This window comes from Ambystoma mexicanum, chromosome 1q, assembly GCF_040938575.1.
Source record: "Ambystoma mexicanum isolate Mex_15411 chromosome 1q, UKY_AmexF1_1, whole genome shotgun sequence".
Lineage (NCBI taxonomy): Eukaryota > Metazoa > Chordata > Amphibia > Caudata > Ambystomatidae > Ambystoma > Ambystoma mexicanum.
This window is the reverse complement of record NC_090922.1, coordinates 804,586,967-804,607,385: the sequence shown is the minus strand read 5'-3', so window position 1 is coordinate 804,607,385 and position 20,419 is coordinate 804,586,967. Positions and strand designations below refer to the sequence as shown.

General features: G+C 50.1%; 1 protein-coding gene across 1 annotated transcript in view; it reads left to right on the top strand.

The window, feature by feature from the left end:
• The window catches only part of LAMC1 (laminin subunit gamma 1), a 922,342-nt gene that overhangs the window by 393,923 nt on the left and 508,000 nt on the right, over positions 1-20,419 (top strand). The window lies entirely within an intron of this gene.

Below are 20,419 nucleotides of genomic sequence, written 5' to 3'. Positions count from 1 at the left end.
TATGTATTTTTCAAATTCAAAAACAGGGCGACGACTGGGCGCTGTTCACACTATCCCTATCCTACTTGTACCGGGACCCACAATCCTTAATGCGTTAACGTCCAGATTGTTTTATTTTTCTGCCATTGGTTTGGGAGCAACTTCACAACGGAGATTACCTTTTTGAAGCAAGAATGCAGTTTTCAGTGCGCAGGTCTATTATCGACATCAGTTAAAAGCATCAGGAATGAGGTGCACATTTGGGATATTCGGGGGCATTAATTTAAAATTCCTAGCATGCTTAGACAATGCCTTTTAACCCTGCCCCATCGCTTTATTAAAACTGCATTGAAACCAAGAGGCCCTGATGTAAAATAGTTTAAATTTTTTTGGCTCCAACGGCTCATCAGACAAACTAGTTATGGAGCAGTCACCTGGCAATCGAGAGGCTGCTAAACTCAAGCAGAAACACATTGACCGAGTCCGAGAAAAGCATAGTGGTCGCGCTCAACCCATAAATGCAAATGAACAGCTTGACCTGCATCGAGCACATAAGCATACTGAAAAGGGGTTTTTTAAACCGGTTTCTACTTCAGCTCTACATGTTAAACCAGTTTAGGATGGTTTCACAGAAGGGAGAAAAACACTTTCTGCGACCATGCAGCAGAAAGCTTTAGTTGATCCTACGTCCTGTCCCCTTTCCTCCATACTTATGGGACATCTCTCCGTCCTGTGGGACGGGACCGGAGCACTTTGTAAAAAGCATCCCAAAAAGAAATCTTTTCAAAAATGTGTCCTTCCTCTCTTCCTGCGTGGGGCTCGGCACGCGGCCGTAACCCCGCCCACCTTGGCTCTGCCCCGCTCATCAGTCCTTTTCTCGGCTCGTTCGGGACTGGACGCACTTGCATGCTCGGAAGGTTTTCTTCCCTTATTCCTCTCTGGCTCTCGCTAGCGATCGTGTACAAGTCTGTCGTTCAAACTTGACTTCCCAGACTGTTCGTGTCACCGTTGTTTCACGAGGGCGGATCCCCATCCTCTTTGCTTAGAGTGCTTGGGTCTGGATCACAGTTGGGATTCCTGTTTTTACTGCGACTCCCTTTCGGTCCGGGCACTTCAACGTCGGTTGGAGCGGTGGGAGGAGGTGTTCCGACGAACTCCTCCTTCACATTTTCTGGCGTTCATCGACGAGAAGAAAAAACGCCCAGTAAGTTCTTTACTTTTCAGAGCACCCCAGCCGGGGGGATACCTTTCCAGGTTCCTCTCGGGCCAGGAGGGGCGTTGATCGCTCTGTCACCGGGGCTCACCCTGAGGTGCCAGTTGGGCCTAATAATTATACCAGAGTTTTCTCCAAGGGTCTCCGCAAGGAGCCTGTGGATACCGGAGCATGCTCCGAGGCCCCTCCTGTGGGGGCCGTTTGTGGACCCAGTTCTACTGAGTCGTGGGGTACCGGAGCTAGCTCTGAGGCCTCTATCGGCTTCCCTCAAAAATAAGACCGGGGTGCGCCCCGAGGCCTTGGGTGGGCTTGCTGTCACTGAGCGGTGGTTCGAGGCCCGCGCAGATGAGGCTGTTACCGGACCTGGGTCCGAGGTCCCTCGTCCAGAGGCTAAAGCTACCAACAGTTGTGAGAGGCCTGGTAAGGCCTTGTCGGTGAAAGTTGTTTCTCACCGTTCTCGCTCTTGCGGCGACACCAGATTTGTTGAGGGGGGGAAAGAAGCAAAGTTCTTCTTTTACCGGCAGTGCTGAGGTCCTTCCTTCGAAGGCTAATTTGGCGGTTGGTATGTCACAAAAACATTCCAGGCCTCACAGTACCGGCTCTGCCGGGGTCCCTTATGCTAAGGCTAAAGTTAAGACACCTGATCCATCGACGGGGACCCCTGCCTCACTTCCTCACATGCCGCAGTTCCCCTCAGATGAGGACAAAATGGCGCCAGTTCCCGCCACGACCGCGGCGGCCATTTTGGGTGCTACCCCTACAACTACACCACCGGCCTCCGGTGTAGGGCTTGGTCCCTTGGGTGAACAGAGTCCCTTGTGGGCATCCTTATCGGCCAGTTTATGACTGGAACGCTCGGATGCCTCTTCCGCACAATGTTTCGTTGCCTGCAGGGTCGGCACCTTTGATTTATGTGGATACGTCGGTGGAGAGGCCAATGTGGCACCCTTCCCTGTTACGTCCCTGGATTTGTCCACCTCATGAGAGGCCGCCTCAGGTTCCGAAACCGTCCCCGAAGGATGCTTATTTCGGTAAATTTAAGACGCTCATGCGTACCGACCCCATGAGGGAGTATTTCAAAGGGCTTTTTAGTGAGTTATGTCCGCCTGTGCCTCCGGCCCCACCCATTCCTCCGGTGATTCTGCCCGCGCCTCCCTTGCCTACGGTGCCTTCCCCGACTCTTCCACCTTTGCCTCCATTGTCCCCTGTGGACAAGGCAGCGCCTGACACGGCTCAGCAGGATCCTGACCTGTCGGATGACGCGCAAGGCGATCAGGAAAGCGAGGACCTTCCCCGCTCTATCAGAGCTTTTCATGACCGGGTACTGGACATGATGAACTTCTTAGATGTTCCAGTGCCCGAAGCACCCGCTCTGCAGGAGGGCGTACTTTCTGGGGCGTTCACCCTGTCTCCCTTGGAGTGTACCAGCCTGTTCTTGCAGAAGGACGTTCTGGCCGAGGTCCGCAGAGTTTGGGAAAAGCCGCACTCTGGACTTTTTGTCAATAAGAAAATTGACGTGAGATACAGGCTGCATTCTTCGGATGAGGTGGCCCTGTCTTGTCCGCCCCCCTCCTCCACAATAGTGGCTGAGGCCACTTTGCAGTCCAGGCCTGCAACATCCTCTTCCACGACGGCTACTCAGGTTCTGGGAAAGGAGGACAAGCTCCTCGACTCCCTCGGGAGGAAAATCCTCACCAACTGGACCTTGCAGCTCAGGCAGGCCAATGCTGAATTGATATTAGCGGGAGCTAACATGCGGATGTGGAAAGGTCTGTCGGAGTTTGAGGAGTTTATCCCGGTCGAGAAGCTGGAAGATTTTAAAGGAAGCCTATCTGACGCCAGGGTCTTGGCCCAGGATCTCCTGGAGGCTACGGCTCATCACGTAGACACCTCGGCTCGGGGCCTTATGCTGGGGGTTGATACCTCCCGGCAGGCGTGGCTGCATGCAACTAAATTCTCAAAAGAAGTGCAGGACAAGGTGTTGGACCTTTCGTTCGATGGGAAGGAGCTCTTTCATTCCACAACAGATGTAGAGCACACCAAGACGAAGGATAGCACTCAGATGGCTAAGTCCTTGTCTGTCCTGGTTAAGGCTCCTTTCAAAACTCAGAGACCGTTGGCACAAAGTCGACCTTCCTCTGGCTTTAGGGGCTTCCGCGACCGAAAATCTCGCAGAGTAGATACCCCTGTGGGGAACAACCGCCGTAGGCAACAACGGACGCGGTTTTTCTCCCGATCCTCAGCCTCCTCCTCAGGTTCAGGTGGCACCGCCACCGATAAGCCTGCCAAATGAGGGTTTTCTGCGCTCGCACGAGACCCCGGTGGGAGGACGCATTGCGTCTCATTGGGAGGCATGGCAGACCATCACAGAAGACAGATGTGTCTTGTCCGTTGCTCGGGCGGGCTTCCGCTTACCTCTACCCCCTACACCACCGCTTAACCCTCCTTTTCAGCTGTAGGGCTCGCCCTCCCTCAAAGCCGAGGTTCAGAAACTTCTGCACCTCAGAACTGTGGAACCCGTTCCCCTTGGGGAGCGAGGGGAGGGCTTCTACTCCCGGCTGTTTAGGGTGCCCAAACCCAACCAGGCTGGTCTGCGCACCATCCTAGACCTTTCCCAGTTCAATCGTTTCCTACCCCAATAGAAATTCAAGATGATCACGCCTAGCCAGATACGCTCCTCCTTGCAGATGGGTGATCGGCTCAGCATGGTGGATCTTCAGGATGCGTACATGCATATCCTGATTTGGAACCCACACAGGAGATATCTCTGCTTCTCTTTGGGAGTGGAGCACTTCCAGTTTCGAGTGCTTCCTTTTGGCCTCAGCTCGGCGCTGCGTGTCCTCATAAAGATGTTGGTGATTGCGGCCCATCTTCGTCTCCTAGGTCTTCATGTGTATCCATATTTGGACGACTGGCTCTTATGCAGCCCCTGTCCGCTGGCAGCAGCGGGCAATCTCCAGTCTCTCCTTCAGCTGCTGTTCAATCTTGGGCTGTCGGTGAACTGGCGGAAATATTCCATGATGGTCTCTCGGGACCTGATTTTCCTGGGTTTCCGCTGGAACACGATCGACTGCAGAGTGTACCTGACCGGGGACAGAATGGCGGATCTGTTAGCCACGTGTCAGATGTTTGCGCAGTCGGAGAGCATTTCGGCCTGGTGGTTCCAGAGGCTTCTGGGCCTCATGGCCTCGTGTGTGCTGGCTCTTCCTCTTGCTCGTCTCAAGATGAGACGGACCCAGATGGCTCTTCGGAGTTCCTGGCATCAGGCGGTGGACCCGGACTCCAAGCTGATGATTCCGGATTCCATGAGAGTGGACCTGGAATGGTGGTCATCTCTCAGCAACCTGTCTGTGGGTGCAGGTTTTCAGGACCCTGCTCCTATGGTGACTGCACATAAATCATTTGAAGCTTCTGGCGATTTTTCTTGCGCTCAAGGCGTTCAGACCGGTCATTGCCAACAAGGTGGTCTGCATATGCACGGACAATGTGGTGTCAATGTATTACATCAACAAGCAAGGGGGAACGAAGTCTCCCCCACTCGTGCAACTGTCCATCCAGATTTGGGAGTGGGCGGTGCTTCATGGTGTCTGGCTGCTTGCAGTACATATTCCGGGCCAGCTGAATGTCACAGCGGATGCCCTCAGCCGGCAGACAGTGGTCAGCTACGAGTGGGAGTTGAAGGCAGAGGTCCTCTCATGGATCTTCTCGCGTTGGGGCAGACCGGAGGTGGATCTCTTCGCTATGGCGGTGAACAGGAAGCTTCCTCGGTATGCTTACAGAGGGGGGCTGGGAGTCTCCTCTCTAGGGGATGCTCTTGAGATTCCATGGCACAACATGAGAGCTTATGCCTTCCCGCCGCTGCCTCTAGTCCATCGAGCAATTTGGAAGCTGAAGAACTTGGTGAACTGCTCCCTTCTACAAATAGCCCCCTGGTGCCCGGCCAGGTTCTGGTTCTCAGAACTTCATCACCTGTCGGTGTATCTGCCGATCAGGCTACCAGTGACCCCCGATCTTCATCAGGGGGAGCAGCGGATATGGCACCCCTCCCCACAATCGCTCAGCTTGGCGGCATGGTGCTGGAGTTCAGATCTTTAGAGCATCTTAACTTGTCTACGGATAACATGCGTATTATCCAGGCAGCCAGGAAACCCTCAACGAGATCCCAATACAGGAGTAAATTTCTCAGGTTCTGTCATTGATGTTTGGAAAAGCAGTTGGACACGAGGGTGGCTACGATTGACACTGTGCTGTCCTTCGTGTCCTCCCTAGCAGAGTCTGGTGTTCACCTTCTGTCCAGCAGAACCTACCTTTCAGCGGTCTCCGCTTATCTTTCTACAGACCAATGTTCCTACTCTGAGTAACTCAGTCGTCAGGCATTTTGCAGGCTTGACATGCCTCTACCCTCCGGTTCGTAGTCCGCACCCGCCATGGGACCTAAATGTAGTCCTGACGGCGCTGTGCCATAAGGCTTTTGAACCCATGGCCACGGTGGACCTCAAGTACCTATCATGGAAAGTATCCTTTCTGGTTGCCATTACCTCAGCAAGGCGAGTGAGCTCCAGGCCTTGTCAGTGGAGCATCCCCTCTTGGTTTTCCACAAGGAAAAGGTGGTCCTACGGGCAAACTCTGCCTTTCTACCGAAGGTGGTAACTGAATTCCATCTGAATCAGTCGATCTTCCTGCCTGTCTTTTTTCCAAACCCTACCTCAGAGGCGGAAAGGGTTCTGCACTGTCTTGATGTCAGAAGGGCTCTTAAGTTCTACCTTGACAGGACTTCCGATCTTAGAAGTTCTTCTCAGCTTTTTGTGACTTTCGGTAACCCTCAGGGTAAGCAGGCGTCTAAGGCGACTATTTCTCGGTGGATCGCCGCCTGCATTACGGAGTCTTTCACCGTCCAAGGGCTGAAACCTCCCAAGGGTATTCATGTACACCTGGTGTGGGGCAAGGCAGCTGCGGTTGCTTTTCAGAAGTATGTCCCCTGGGAGTCCATCGCTAGGGCAGCTACTTGGGCCTCCCCATCTGCCTTTTGTAAGCATTATTGTCTTGACATGAGCTCGAGGGTGTCTAGTCAAATGGTCGACAGACAAATGGTCGACAGTCAGTCAAAAGGTCGACACAATTTGGTCGACAGGTCAAATGATTGAATTTTTTTTTAAAGTTATATATATTTTTTTAGGTTTTCGTTTAGGGAAAAAAGTGGTTTTAAGCAAAAAAAGAAGGGGGCTTGGGGGGACTCACGACCCCCCCCCCCCCCGCCTCCCCTGCCCCACCCTAAAAAAAAAATGTGAAAAACAAAAAAATTCAACCATTTGACCTGTTGACCTTTTGGTGTCGACAATTTGTCCTGTCGACCATTTAGATTTGATCATTTGTCCTATAACCGAGCTCGAGAGCCGATGCTCAGTTTGGTCAGGCTGTGCTGAAGAACCTTTTTCAATAAGGGGTATTTCCATCCACCCGTAGTTCCAGTTAGGAGTGCTTTGGAATCTCTAAGTATGGAGGAAAGGGGACGGGACGTAGGAGTATAACCAGGTTACTCACCGTAGTGACCACCTTACCTAGTCCATCGTCCCCTTTCCTCCATAAGCCCGCCCGCAGTCCCCTCTAATAAGGTTCCTCTGTTAATGCTAATAGGTCACTGACCTGGCGATAGAAAAGGACTGATGGGCGATGAGCTGGGCGGAGCCAAGGTGGGCGGGGTTACAGCCGCGTGCCGGGCCCCGCGCAGAAAGAGAGGAAGGATATTTTTGGAATTTAATTTTTTTTGATGCTTTTACAAAGTGCTCCGGTCCCGTCCCACAGGACGGAGAGATGTCCCATAAGTATGGAGGAAAGGAGACTATGGACTAGGAGTAAGGTGGTCACTAGGGTGAGTAACCTGGTTAATCGCACTCCGAAGATAATTGCGAAAATGAAGTCATACCAGCATTTAGTTTTTTGATGCAGAGATATTGACGCTCCATTTCGTTTTCAACAGTAACGTTCTGAGGATACTCCTCGACACCATAAATAGTGGTATGAGTGATTTTAAGGAAACTGTGTCTAAGAGGATCTCATTGTGGAACAAAAGAAATCCAGCTGGAAGCAAGCTGAGCTATCGCACGGAGAGACGCCTAAAAAAAGTCAGGCATGAGGAACAGCATACCATTCAGAATGACTCCTAATCAGTTTGAGTATCATGATACAGGTGGTAGACTTCCAAGATTACCAGGATTACATGGATCCTGACTATTGTCATGGTATCCCCAAATGAAGTCCCCACCCATTCTCATTTTACCGAGGAGCATTTTGAGTTTACAGATTTGCTTTGTAGGGCGGGCCAATGTTTTTGGGATTCTCACTGAGGATCCCGATGAAGACCTTGATTTCATAGGACATTTTAGAGGAAAAGAAGCAAATATCTGATTGCATTTCTCTACTGGCTTCAATTAAAAAGTGAATAGCCTCCTCTTTAATTAAAGCTATCACTACAAACCCATTGAACCAGAGGGTAGAAAAAAAGTTTCTAGAGCTTGTGGATCTGCTTAGATAACATTCTCTGCACAGTCTGACATCTAGTGGAAGTCGTGGAGTATTACAAGATTTGTTTTCGAAACTCAGATGTCGACGGGGCATGTTTAGTAATACTATCACTAGGGCAACGTGTACTGTACCCATGGTCCTTCACGCGTCGAGGTCCCTCAGTTTGTTTTTTCCCACCATCGAAGCCTGTCGTAAATGCAAAGTTCTCTTCCAGGCTGATGCCTTTAACTAAAGTTGTACTTGTATACTTTCTTCTTTTCCTTTGTTCGCTTTGCTGCATGACTGCTCAACCACTCAACGGCTCCTGACAAACGCCCACATCGTGTCTGACTGATTGATCGGTGACCAGACATGGCCTTTAAAGGCCTCTTTGGCCCCTTACAGTAGGGAGGGGGGGGTACTTTATGCTGACCTCTTTTAGAGAATGTATATTCCATCATCCCCTTTCTTTTGTCACTCCTGCCACCGTAAATCCTGTGGAATGACACGCACCAAGTGGGCAATCAGTCTCCCGAGGGAACCCGTCGAAAAGCATTGTAAATCCTGTCTGCTTTTCTGTAGGGATCGGTGGACGAAACTTTGGGCCGCTCACTTCATGCAGACCCAAGCCTTCATAGACGTGACGGAAGACTCAAGCAAGGTTAGTCTCTGGGTCATAAGTGATGCCGAGGGCAAACTGGGTCCGTCGGAACCCCAAGTGCGGGCCCACCGACTCCGAGAAGTAGGCCGGCAGTCCTGTGATGGAGAAGAAACATGGCAGCCAGGGCACGCGCAAACACAAAAGACATTCCCCATTGTCAACTCTCTGCGACACCGTTGAGGCCCATGCAGTGACCAGGGATAAAGCCTCAGGTTCCTCACTGTCCTCTGGGAAATCGTGCTCGCATTTGTCGCATGGCAGTTTCCAAAAAGGGAAGGTTGGTTCGGACAACACATATAAAAAGGCCCTCCTTTCGTGCGCCGAAGAACAGGCGGTGAAAGGCTTTTCGGCGTCCCCAAAGAAAACACTGAAAATACAAGCTATAATTAAACACGTCAGTGCTTCACTACTTAAAGCGAGGTAGATGAAAAAACGAAGTTTCAACACCATTAACCCCCAAAGGACACCCAGACAGTTATTTAATCCCATAGGCTCCCTCTCTGGGGCTATGGGCCATAAACGTATCACTCCCTTCCAGGCCCCTGTCATTTTGGCTTTCCCACCCTCATGCCATTTTACACCAGAACAATTTAATAAGATTTTAGGCAGAATGTCCTGTTTTGTGGACTTCATGGACAGACACCCCGACTAGTTGACAGTTCTAAGAGACGCTTCACAACCAGGGGCATTAGCAGTGTCACCCCCTGCCAAAAATTCTCGCCTTCAGCCACTGCCAAGCACCTCTGCTCCAGGCACTCCGGCCTTGACATTCCAAGACACCTCTGAATACCAAGACCCCCTCTCAGGACTCCTATTATGTTAATGTTGAAGGTATTTGTACTGCACACCGTCACCAACAGAGTTGGTCCCCAGGAGTTCTGGTGGATCTGTAAATGATAAGGCTGGGTAGGTTAGTAAGGTGAAGAGGGGGGTAGACTAGTGAGTGAAGTGGTGTCCTGTTGGCAGCTTCAGTTCGGTATACACTGTTGCGCTGAGCTTTGGTGCAAGTATCGGATCGAAGGCAGTCCTTGTGTGCTGTTGGTGTGGTTTGTGTTTGTTGCGGTGTGGTGGTGCATGCTGCTTGCTTTGCGAGAGGTGGTTGTGTGGGTATGCAGACATTTTGAGCTTTTTGGTTAGTGGGTATTTTTGCCTAACATCTGATTTTCACAGTTTGGCTAAGTGCCTAGATTTGAGGATTCTGTATGGTGGGGGAGAGGGCCCGGACCCATGGTACATTACGTTTCACCATACAGTAGATACATATGTAGGTCACACCTAGATTTGAGTCCTGCAAAGTGGTGCAGAGGCTCAGGCTTCACGATACATTACTTCTCCAGCATTGGATCTTTCATGGATTCACATGCTTAGAATATTCCCCGTAGTCAGACTGGGACCCCTCGGTACACATATATAGCCTTTTCCAATAGGAAAACTTCTGACACTTTTGTGTCCCATCTACGTCCTTTTAGGACCCGCCTACGCATGCTCCGTAGGCCGTCCCCGTATAAGAGACCCGCCCCCGCGGTTCCCCTTCAGATTTCAACCGTCTCCAAAGTAATGGGATCTCCTCGCGTTGTCTTACTATTTTGTACAAGGTTGCATTACTGGAAGTTGAGTACAGAAAATGTCCTCCGTGTCAGGAAAAGCGCTGTTCCGCCCATGCGCGACGTGCGGCTTGAAAAAAGTTTACGAGGGGGACGGACATATGGATTGTATATATTGGCTCCACCCTCATCATTCGGCGGATAACCGACATATTCAAAGGGTTTTCTCAAAAAACCCTCAAAGACCGCAGTCGACGATTGTTGGCATGGCTGAATGATGGAGCGGGGGCATACCCCCCTTCGGAGGTAGGCTCCACACAATCGGCGAAAACATCACGCCGCGCTACCTCGTCGGAACCACCGGCGAAGAAATCTCGACCGACGGAAAAAGTCGTCTGGAAGACACTCAACTAGAGACTCCTCGTCAAAGAAATCATCTTCATCAAAAAAGCATAAAAAGGAGAGGAAATCCTCCTCGGGCGATCATCATAGATCGACCACAAGTCGAGTAAAAGCAAGCCAAGTGTGGAAAAGGCGGGACTGCCAAAACCCCCTGCTAAGTCACCGTCGTCGACGGCGGTCCAGTCAGGACGACGTCGACGATGGCCTCGTCGACGGGGGTTCTACAGGAGGCCTGGAGGCCTGAAGTTTTTGATCCGATCCCCCCGGATACTTTACTACAAGAACAGGCTGTGTTGCTGTCCTCGGAGGACGAGAATGAGAGACTAGCTGGCCCAGCAGACCTAGGGCTACGAGTGGCTGACACGAGGGGATCCGTTATACCGCTATCTGCCCCTCTTCTCAATCCTCAATCTGTTTTGTCGTTGGAAATTCTGTCCACGCTTCAGTCGTTGTTAGTCGTTGGACCAGAGACTACCTCAGGCAAACCTGCCACAGTCACCCGTCGACGAGCCGGGCCCGTCCCGTCAACCGACGCACCTACGCACGCCAATCTCAGCACTGGCACAAGAGGGAAGGTGAGCTGCCAGATTCGGAGTCTGACAGGGGAGCCATGTCGGATATCTCATCATCCCCCTCCAGGGATCCAACCTGGGAGTCAGAGGTGGAGTTGGAGACCCCTAGAAGCCCAGCTCACCCGTCCCCTCCGGACGACATTGCGTCATTCAATTCTATGATGGAGAAGGCATGCAAAGAATTTGGTTTGTCCCAGGAAGAACAGAAAAAGGACTGTTTTTTGTTCGACCACATGGGTAAGAGAAGGTCTGTGTTCTCGATACCAATACTAGACCATGTGTGGAAGGAGGGGTTGCAGACAATGCGTCACCCGTTTTCAGAGCCGGCAGTGAAAGGACGCCTGGAAAAAAAGTTTAAGGCTCCAGAGTCTACTCCCAAGTGTTTATCCTCCCAACCAACGCCAGACTCGGTGGTGTCGGCGGCAGCGGCGAGGAAGGCGAAGGCCCAGCACAAGTGCACGACGACTCCTGAGAACGAAGCGAGACGCCAAGATGCCTTTGGCAAAAAAGTGCTATCCGTGGGAGCGACCACAGTAAAGGCCGCAAACTCTCTGGCAATTGTTGCCAGATACGATAGGGAGATGTGGCACAGGCTAGCTCCGTTGCTTGATCATCTTCCGGAGGAGCATAGGAAGGCAGCGATGTTACTCGTCCGAGAAGGTGAGGAAGCCTCAAATCACGCAATAAACATTGCGGTGGACCTCGCTGAGTCAGGCTTCAAGCAAGTCAATAATGGGGTCGTATTACGTCGACAGTCATGGCTTAAGTGTACCTACTTCAGGCCAGAAGTACAATACAAAGTTTTAGATATGCCCTTTGAGGGAGACCTTCTTTTCGGGGAGAAGGTGGACGAAGCCCTAAAGGGAATGAAAGAGGACTCGGACACGGCACGTTCATTGGGTGCCCTCCAGAGTGGCCGAAACTACAAGTCTTTTCGTCCCTTTAGAGGGGCTTCAGGTAATTCAAGATTCTCTGCGTCTGGAGACAGATCCTTTGGCAGATCAGCTTACCCCTCCCAGGGATATAGACGTGCCTCCCAAACGGCGAACCGTCGCCGGAACTTCCAGGAAAAGACCATCATATCCGTCGTCGAGAGACAAGCAAAATAAAGATCAGCAGTGACATACAACACACCGTTCTGGGGGGAAGAGTTTCAGCATATGTCGACGAATGGGAACGAATAACGACGGATCAATGGGTGCTGGATACTATAAGAAACGGACACTCTCTACAATTCAAACACAGCCCTCCGCAAATTCCACCTGCGTTCACCGCTCATTCCCATCTGAAGATACTGCAACAAGAGGGAACACTCATGTTAGCAAAGGGCGTGATAGAATTAGTTCCAACATCACACAGAGGTCAAGGAGTCTACTAAAGATATTTCGTCGTCAAAAAGCCGAACGGCAAATGGCGTCCCATTTTAGACTTACGCGATCTCAACAAGTCTCTAAAGAGCCTAAAATTCAAGATGCTCACTCTGCAGCAAGTGATCCGCGCCGTTCAAGAGGGGGATTTTCTAGCGTCCCTGGATTTACAGGACTCGTATTTCCATATTCCAATGTGTCGGAAACACAGGAAATTCCTAAGATTTGTAATAGGGCGGACTCACTACCAATTCACGGTTCTTCCTTTTGGGCTCAAGACCTCCCCCAGAACGTTCACGAAATGCCTGGCTCCAGTAGCGGCCTGGCTAAGGAAGCAAGGCCACCATGTATACCCATACCTCGACGACTGGCTGGTAAGGGGATCCTCCCCAGCGCCGACCAACACAAGTTTACAAGCCACCATGCAGCTTCTACAACAGCTGGGATTCGCCATAAACTTCGAAAAATCCTCTCTGCAGCCATCGAGATCGCTGGTATTCCTGGGGGCACAGTTCGAGACCCAGTTAGGGCTAGTGAAACCTTCTCTCGACAGAACCTCAAGACTCAATCAACAAGCATGCCGACTACGGCGAAACTCCAAGATCTCAGTGAGAAAATACGTTTCGGTCCTAGGGGCCATGGCATCCTGCATCCATCTGGTGGAAAACTGTCGCCTATTCATGAGGCCAGTCCAGGAATTCCTCGCGGACCGTTGGACGCAGGCTCAAGGATCGTGGTCAGACAAGATAACCATCGTCGACGACAAGCTGCTTCGGACTGTTCAGTGGTGGCAGACTTTCCACAATCTGAACAACGGCGTACCCCTACAGGAGCCGGAGTTTCAGCAAACCATAGTCACGGATGCGTCCCTAACCGGATGGGGAGCTCACATGGGGGCTCTCCAAACGCAAGGTCGCTGGTCTCCAACGGAGTCACTCCTACACATAAACGTGTTAGAGCTCAGAGCAGTACGATGGGCCTTGAAGGCATTCCTACCACACATCAAGGGTTCGCGAGTACGAATACTGACCGACAATACAACGGCCATGTTTTATCTGAGGAAACAAGGAGGGACGCGATCAAGAACTCTTTCCATAGAAGCCCAAAAAACATGGCATTGGGCATTAAAACACGAAATTTCCATCGTGGCTCATCACCTTCCAGGAGTGAGGAACTCCTCAGCAGAAGCATGGCCCAGATACACGAGTGGGAAATGGACACAGTTCACCTGATGAAAGTGTTCGAGAAATGGGGTCACCCCCTCTGGACGCCTTCGCGACCAAAGACAACAAGAAATGCGAGCAATTCGCAAGCAAATTGCCTCAAGAGGGCTCCAGGGGGGAGGCATTCTCCTTCCCATGGACGGACATGTTCCTCTATGCTTTTCCCCCGTTTCCCCTCATACGAAGGACAATACAGTGGATACGCAGATACAATTGCCGGGTAATTCTAGTGACGCCATACTGGCCAAGGCAACCGTGGTTCTCCGACCTGCTTCACCTGTCGCTGGAACATCCCATAGGGTTTCCGAAAGTCCCGAACCTACTATCCCGGGACAAAGGCACGGTGTGGCATCACGACCAGGACAGTCTCAACCTTACAGCCTGGCTCCTGACTTTTCGGAGTTCGGTGCTTTAGACGTTTCGGAGGATTGTCAAAAGAATTCTGCAGGCGGCTAGAGCCCCTTCTACAAACAAATCCTACTCCTATAAGTGGCGGAGGTTCTGTGAATGGTGTAGGGGACAACAGGGACTACAACCGTTGTCGGTGACACCGGAACAAGTTCAACCTTACCTGCTCCTCTTGGCGGAGAGGGGATTATCCTTCACATCGATAAAGGTGCACCTGGCGGCCATCTCGAGGTTCACAAGGAAAAGGCAGTCGTCTCCTCTATTTAGCGGCAGACTTGTAAAACACTTCATGAGGGGTTTATTTCGAGCTTTTCCCCCGGAAAAACGTTTCCCCCCGACTTGGAGTCTCAACACAGTGTTGGCAGGCTTAATGAAACCGCCTTTTGATCCTATGGCCACGTCCGACATAAAATTCATTTCGTGGAAGTTGGCATTCTTGATTGCTATCACATCAGCTAGAAGAATCTCGGAACTGCAAGCGCTGGTCGTAGACCCGCCATACCGAAGATTATTTAAGGACAAAGTAATCCTGGCAACTAATCCTATGTTCGTCCCAAAAGTTCCGACAGTGTATCACAAACACTTGTCCATTGTTCTCCCTACTTTCTTCGCCACACCATCATCTGCAGCAGAAAAAGCTCTTCATACCCTGGACGTTAAGAGGGCTCTAGAATTTTACCTACACCGTACACAGGAAATCGGGTCTACTAGACAACTGTTCGTCGCATATGGTCCGTCGACGAGAGGAAAAGCAATCCCTAAACAAGGATTGGCTCGATGGGTCTCATCGACGATTGCGTTTTGTCACTCGAAGGCCGGAAAGCCACTGCAAGGACATCCTAGAGCCCATTCTACAAGATCGATGTCCTCCTCAACAGCTTTATGGGCAGGAATTCCGTTGACGGACATATGCCAAGCTGCGGCATGGTCAGTGCCCCACACGTTTACCCGCCACTACTGCCTTGCCAGGCAGCATGCGGACGAGGTGCAGATGGGAAGAGCTGTCCTGCGCCATCTTTTTCAGTAAGGTAAGCTCCACGCTGTGGAGAATCTGTTGTCTACCTTCTTAATGACAGTTTATTTTATGTGGGTAAGGTTATATGAGGTAACTTATTCCTACTGTACATATGCATTGTGTAGTATGTTGAGGGTATATTACATTACATTCTCACCGTCGTCTCAAGTGTTACTGCTATACAATCTATACTAAGCATGTGAATCCATGAAAGATCCAATGCTGGAGAAGGGAATAGTTTCTTACCTGTAACTCGATTTCTCCAGCATTGGTATCTTTCATGGATTCACATGCGCCCGCCAACCTCCCAGGAATGTAATGTATTTGATGGATAAGTTTAACCCTTCCTACTTTGGAGGGGCCGAAATTTGAAGGGGAACCGCGGGGGCGGGCCTCTTATACAGGGACAGCCTACGGAGCATGCGTAGGCGGGTCCTAAAAGGACGTAGATGGGACACAAAAGTGTCGGAAGTTTTCCTATTGGAAAAGGCTATATATGTGTACCGAGGGGTCCCAGTCTGACGACGGGGAATATTCTAAGCATGTGAATCCATGAAAGATACCAATGCTGGAGAAATGGAGTTACAGGTAAGAAACTATTCCCATCTCGCCGTACAGTAGATAAAGGTGGAGGCTATCCCTACACTTAAGTCCTGTACAGCGGGAGAAAGCAGAGGTTCCACAATAAGTGGGTTTCAACACAAAGTCAGATATGGATGCTACACTTAGACCTGGGAGTCCGGCAGGTGGGGGAGAGGCCCAGGCTTCACAGTACACTACATTTTACCATACAATAGACAAAGGTGGAGGCTACACCCAGACTTGAGTCTTGCAAAGTGGATGTGGGATGTGAATGTTTGCATTTGCGAACATTCACGATTCCATCCAAGTGTGGCATTGCCAACATTCACAATTCTGTCTGGATGTGACGCAGGCTAGTGGTTTGTGGTATATTAACCATATATAAAGATGGAGGCTACGCCCAGCTTCGAGAGTCCTGTATAGTTGGAATGAGGCCCAGGTCTTCTATTACGGCAGGCCTCAGAATATAATACAGTGGGTTTAGTTTATAGTGGACCCAGATGGTAAATTTATAATCGGGAATTGCTTGTGTTGAGTATTCCCTAGGAGAGTGATGCAGGTGACATTTGCCTGGCAAGCTAAGTTCTGAGGTGAGATCTAGTAGAGTGGCAGGGCATTCTGGAATAGTGATTGCTCTACTCCCCACCCATGCCACACTTACTTTTTTCATTGCTGCTGGTTGACGGCTGTCTTCACTGGCTTCCCCTGCAGACACCTCTGGAGCAGCTTCTGTTGGAGCCGCCCTTTGCCTTGGGTCCCTTAGCCGAAGGGGCTCTATGGGCAGAGGGCTGCCCTGGGCTGTCCTTGATGACGATGTGGCGGACCAATCAGGTAGGGAGGGCAGGCAGGATCGATCTTCACAACCAGAAAGCAGGCACAGGGAGAGGGGGACCCAGGCGTATGCCGCGCTCCACATCTTTTTAAAGCACAACATGCTACTTGTTTTGTAATTGGCTATGGGGTTGGCCCTGGGAACACTCGCCTTGCCATGGGTGGAAGCGGAAAACCAAGCAGACCTGTGTCTCCGGTGGGGTTGGGGGTTGGGTCCGACACATTTATGGCCATGACCAGTTTTACGACAGTAATGAGGACATGTACATAGTACAGTTGCCAGACCATCGGGTAGCAGTTGCGCCGGTTTACCAAACTGCGGCGCAACATTTCAATATCGACATTCGGGGCAGGGGGTGGGGTGGGATAGAGGGGGAAATGGGGTACAGGTCGACAAGGACTTTGTGGAAGATATCCTGGGGGAGAAGAAGTCCGCCACCCAGTTTATACCTCTCCTGCAGTCAGCCCAGAGACGTATCCAGCCATCCCTACTAACGCCTAATCTTACAAGGGTGGTCAACCCAAGGATAGAGAAGCTATTCAGACCCGTGCCCACTGACCCCCTTTATATTAGGGTACAGCTCAGACCAGATTCCCTAGTGGTCACTACCACCAGAAAAAGGGCAGGCACTCCCCTGGTGTCGGCAGAAGCCCTGCCAGACAAGGAGAGCAAGAAAATATATGTTTGGGAGAAAGATCGCCTCCTCTGCAGCATAACAGACAAGAATCGCTAACACTACATTGTTGGCTAGTTACGGCTGCCACAAATGGGATGAGCTGGAGTGACAAATGGAAACCGTCCCAGAACTAGTAAAGGCTCAACTGCTTCAAACTAGCTCAGAGGGCAAACAAATCTCGAACTGCATCCTGAAGCACAATCTTGATGCAGCGGATAACGCAGGACTCATAGCGGAGGGTACGCTAATTAAGCTGCATGCCTGGCTTGGGCAGTCGGGGTTTAAGCTAGAGACTAAACCAACCCTCTTAAACGTGCCAATAGAGCCAAATGTATTATTTGGGAAGGTCGTAGAGGACGCGCTAAAGAGTGCCAAGGACGAGTACAACACTCAAATCCCTTGGGCAGTTAACTAACGGACCTTATTCCCAACAGGGTTACCCACGAGATTTCGGGGCCAGGGTACGCAATGCTACTCAGGCTACTCGGGGAGGACAGTCCTCATCCTGGTGCCAGTCACAAGGCCCATGGTTCCTCATACAACTTTCAAAGAGGCAATAAAAGGGGCAGAGGTAGAACCTCACCTGGGAGAGAGGCCCAGCCCCTCCCAAAACAATGACACACCGTTTGAAGTGAGCAGAAGTGAAGTTTGCTGTTGGGCTGTGGACTCTGGCCTGGACTCTTTGCTGGTGCCCAAAATCTGCTGTTGAAACCTGTATGGAGGAGAGGAAGAGGGGACTGTGCTTGTGAGGCGAAACGCCTTGAGGACTTTGTTTATTGCTGTGGACTACTCTACCCAAAGTAAATATACTGTGCATCTGGGGCTATTCCTCCTTTGCTGTATTGTATTGGGAGAGTGTGGGTTGGGCTTTGTCCACAGTGGGTTGGGCTTCAGTGCCCAGTGGGTTCAGCCCTTTCAAAAAGTGGCCGTCAAGGTACGCGCTTAATTAGGTCATTTTTTTTGTTTGTTTTAGCTTCTGTGCGCGCCCTTGCCACGCCCTTGACTGCCTCCTTTCACTACATAGGCAGCTGGTTACGCGCATGAAGTCAACAGAAGTGAAGTTGGCTGTTGGGATGTTCGGGGTGGCGGCATCTAGGCGCAGTGATTCTTGTTTTATTCTATACCAGATGTAAAACCTGAAATCTTGAATAGGATAGTGTCCATTTGTCTATCCAGCAAATGTTATGAGTTCAAGGGTGGTGGCAACTTGATAAGTTCAAGATAGTGTTGGTCCCTACGTTGCTATTACCTTGATTACCGTGGCGGTAATTTACTTAATTGTGTCTTCAGTTTAAAATCTTATTTTGAATATGGTAGGGAGCCTGCGAAGTGGTAAATGTCTAAATGACAAATGTGGTAATTCAAGTTTAAATTTGTCGGCCTCGATCCAGTTTCATGCTTCCTATGACAGTGTGTCTAACGATGTTAGCTATTTGCCAATGACTGAACCTGTGATCCTTGCCATGCGTGAAATGGATCTGGAAACCGTTCCCTATGCACAACAATCACTAGCAGTGATTGCACAGTGGACCCGGATTTGCACAATTTGATCATTTGCCGTTAAGTAATCATTCAACTGTGCAGCTGGCTGACCCTCTTGAGCATATAACCCCTATTACAAGCGGCGTTAATCATAAATCGGGGTCGCTATTGAGCCAAACTGCTCAAGGTTATCACCAGCTTAAAGCCCTGGGTTTATGCAACTCGGATTTCTCCATTCTTACTCCTGTTGTGGAGGCAGAGTGGAGCAAGCGCTACCGTGTTCCTTTGACTCGCTCTTCTCCTATGACGGCGGTCTCGTCTGAAGAAGAAATGTGTGTGCATTCATTGCAGGGTCAGGACCATGTATTCAATTCTGTGACATATGAACCCGATTCGAAACAGCCCCAGTATCTTTTGACAAGTTCACCGAATTGTCCTCAAGCCCTGTTTCCAGGGAGTATGGTTAGTCAGAATGAGGGGTTGCACTCATCTGCTTCACGGTCCCTTCCTAATGTACAAAATAGTTTTGATGAAGATGTGAGCAAAATGTCAGTACCGCAAATAGGCAGTGGTGAATTAAGTGAATTTCCTGTAATGTCAAGTGTGTTAAACCTTCTCGATAAAATGCATGAGAGGAAGCATGGCGCAATTGATTACATTATGCAACTTATTGTAGAACAAAATGCAAATATGTGCAAATTGAGGGTTATATGTTGGCCCTTACGAGCTGTGATGAAAAAAAATCATATCACGGCTAAAGTTCCCATTCCATCTAATCGCACTGTGATAAATGCAGCGACGCAGACCCTAGAGACAGGTCTAATATTGAATACTGCATTGGGAACATATGCTCAAGCCGTGACAATGGATGCTGCAGATATTTGCATGAATAAATAAAGTGATGTGCCATCAGCTATCTAAATTGGAGCTAAACTCTGTAAAATTAGATGATATTTTTAGATTCCTTATGATAGCACTAAGACCAACTTACAAAATAGTTGAGACAATGCCTCCTTAAACAGGGTCACCTCAATTAGCTCAATCCCAGTCTACTGAAAATCCGAGCAGTCCGCCACGACTCCTTGAAGTTATGAAGAGATTAACAAAGCTGAAGCTTGCTCGATAGCTAGCAAGAGTGCAGTTGAGCATACTTCAGTTAAGGAGCCTGATCTAAGACTGTATTCTCACAAACTTAAACGACAGCATGAAAGAGCATCAAAAAGAGCTAACTTGGTCAATGACACACCGTTTCAGGTCCCCTCCCGTGCCACTCCAGTAGGAGGCCAAATCACCAATTCACCCACGCATGGAAAGGGATAACATCGGACAAGTGGGTGTTGTCCACCGTGGCAGGCAGCTATTGTATGAAGCTGCTACAAAGACCACCCTACTGCCCATTGAGACAGAAGAACATGACAGCGGAAGAACAAATAATACCGCTGAAGGAAATAAAGGCACTGCTTAAGGACACCATATAGATCGTCCCGGCAAACGAGGTAAACAAGGGTATTTGTTCAACGCAGTTCCTTGTGCCAAAGAAAGACCTTACCATGCGCCCAGTACTAGATCTGCGCCCTGCAAACAAATCTCAAACCACAAGTTTCGCATGATCACGCTCTAGGAAGTGATTCCACTCCTGAAATGGGGAGACAACATGGCGACTTTCAACATGAAAGATGCATACTTTCATATTTCAATGCACCCTGCGCACAGAAAACACCTGCGTTTCAGGATGGCGGGAGTACACTACCAGTTCAAAGTACTCCCATTACGCATCACCTCAGCACCAAGAGTATTCACCAAGGTGCTCGCAGTAGTGGCGACACACCTGCACAGAAGGTCCATCCCCGTATACCCTTATCTGGATGACTGGCTAATCACTGGGGAATCTCCTCGGATTTCCAAATTTAAATACACAAAAGACAAATCTCTTATATGTGGGTTTCTCCATCAACGAGAACG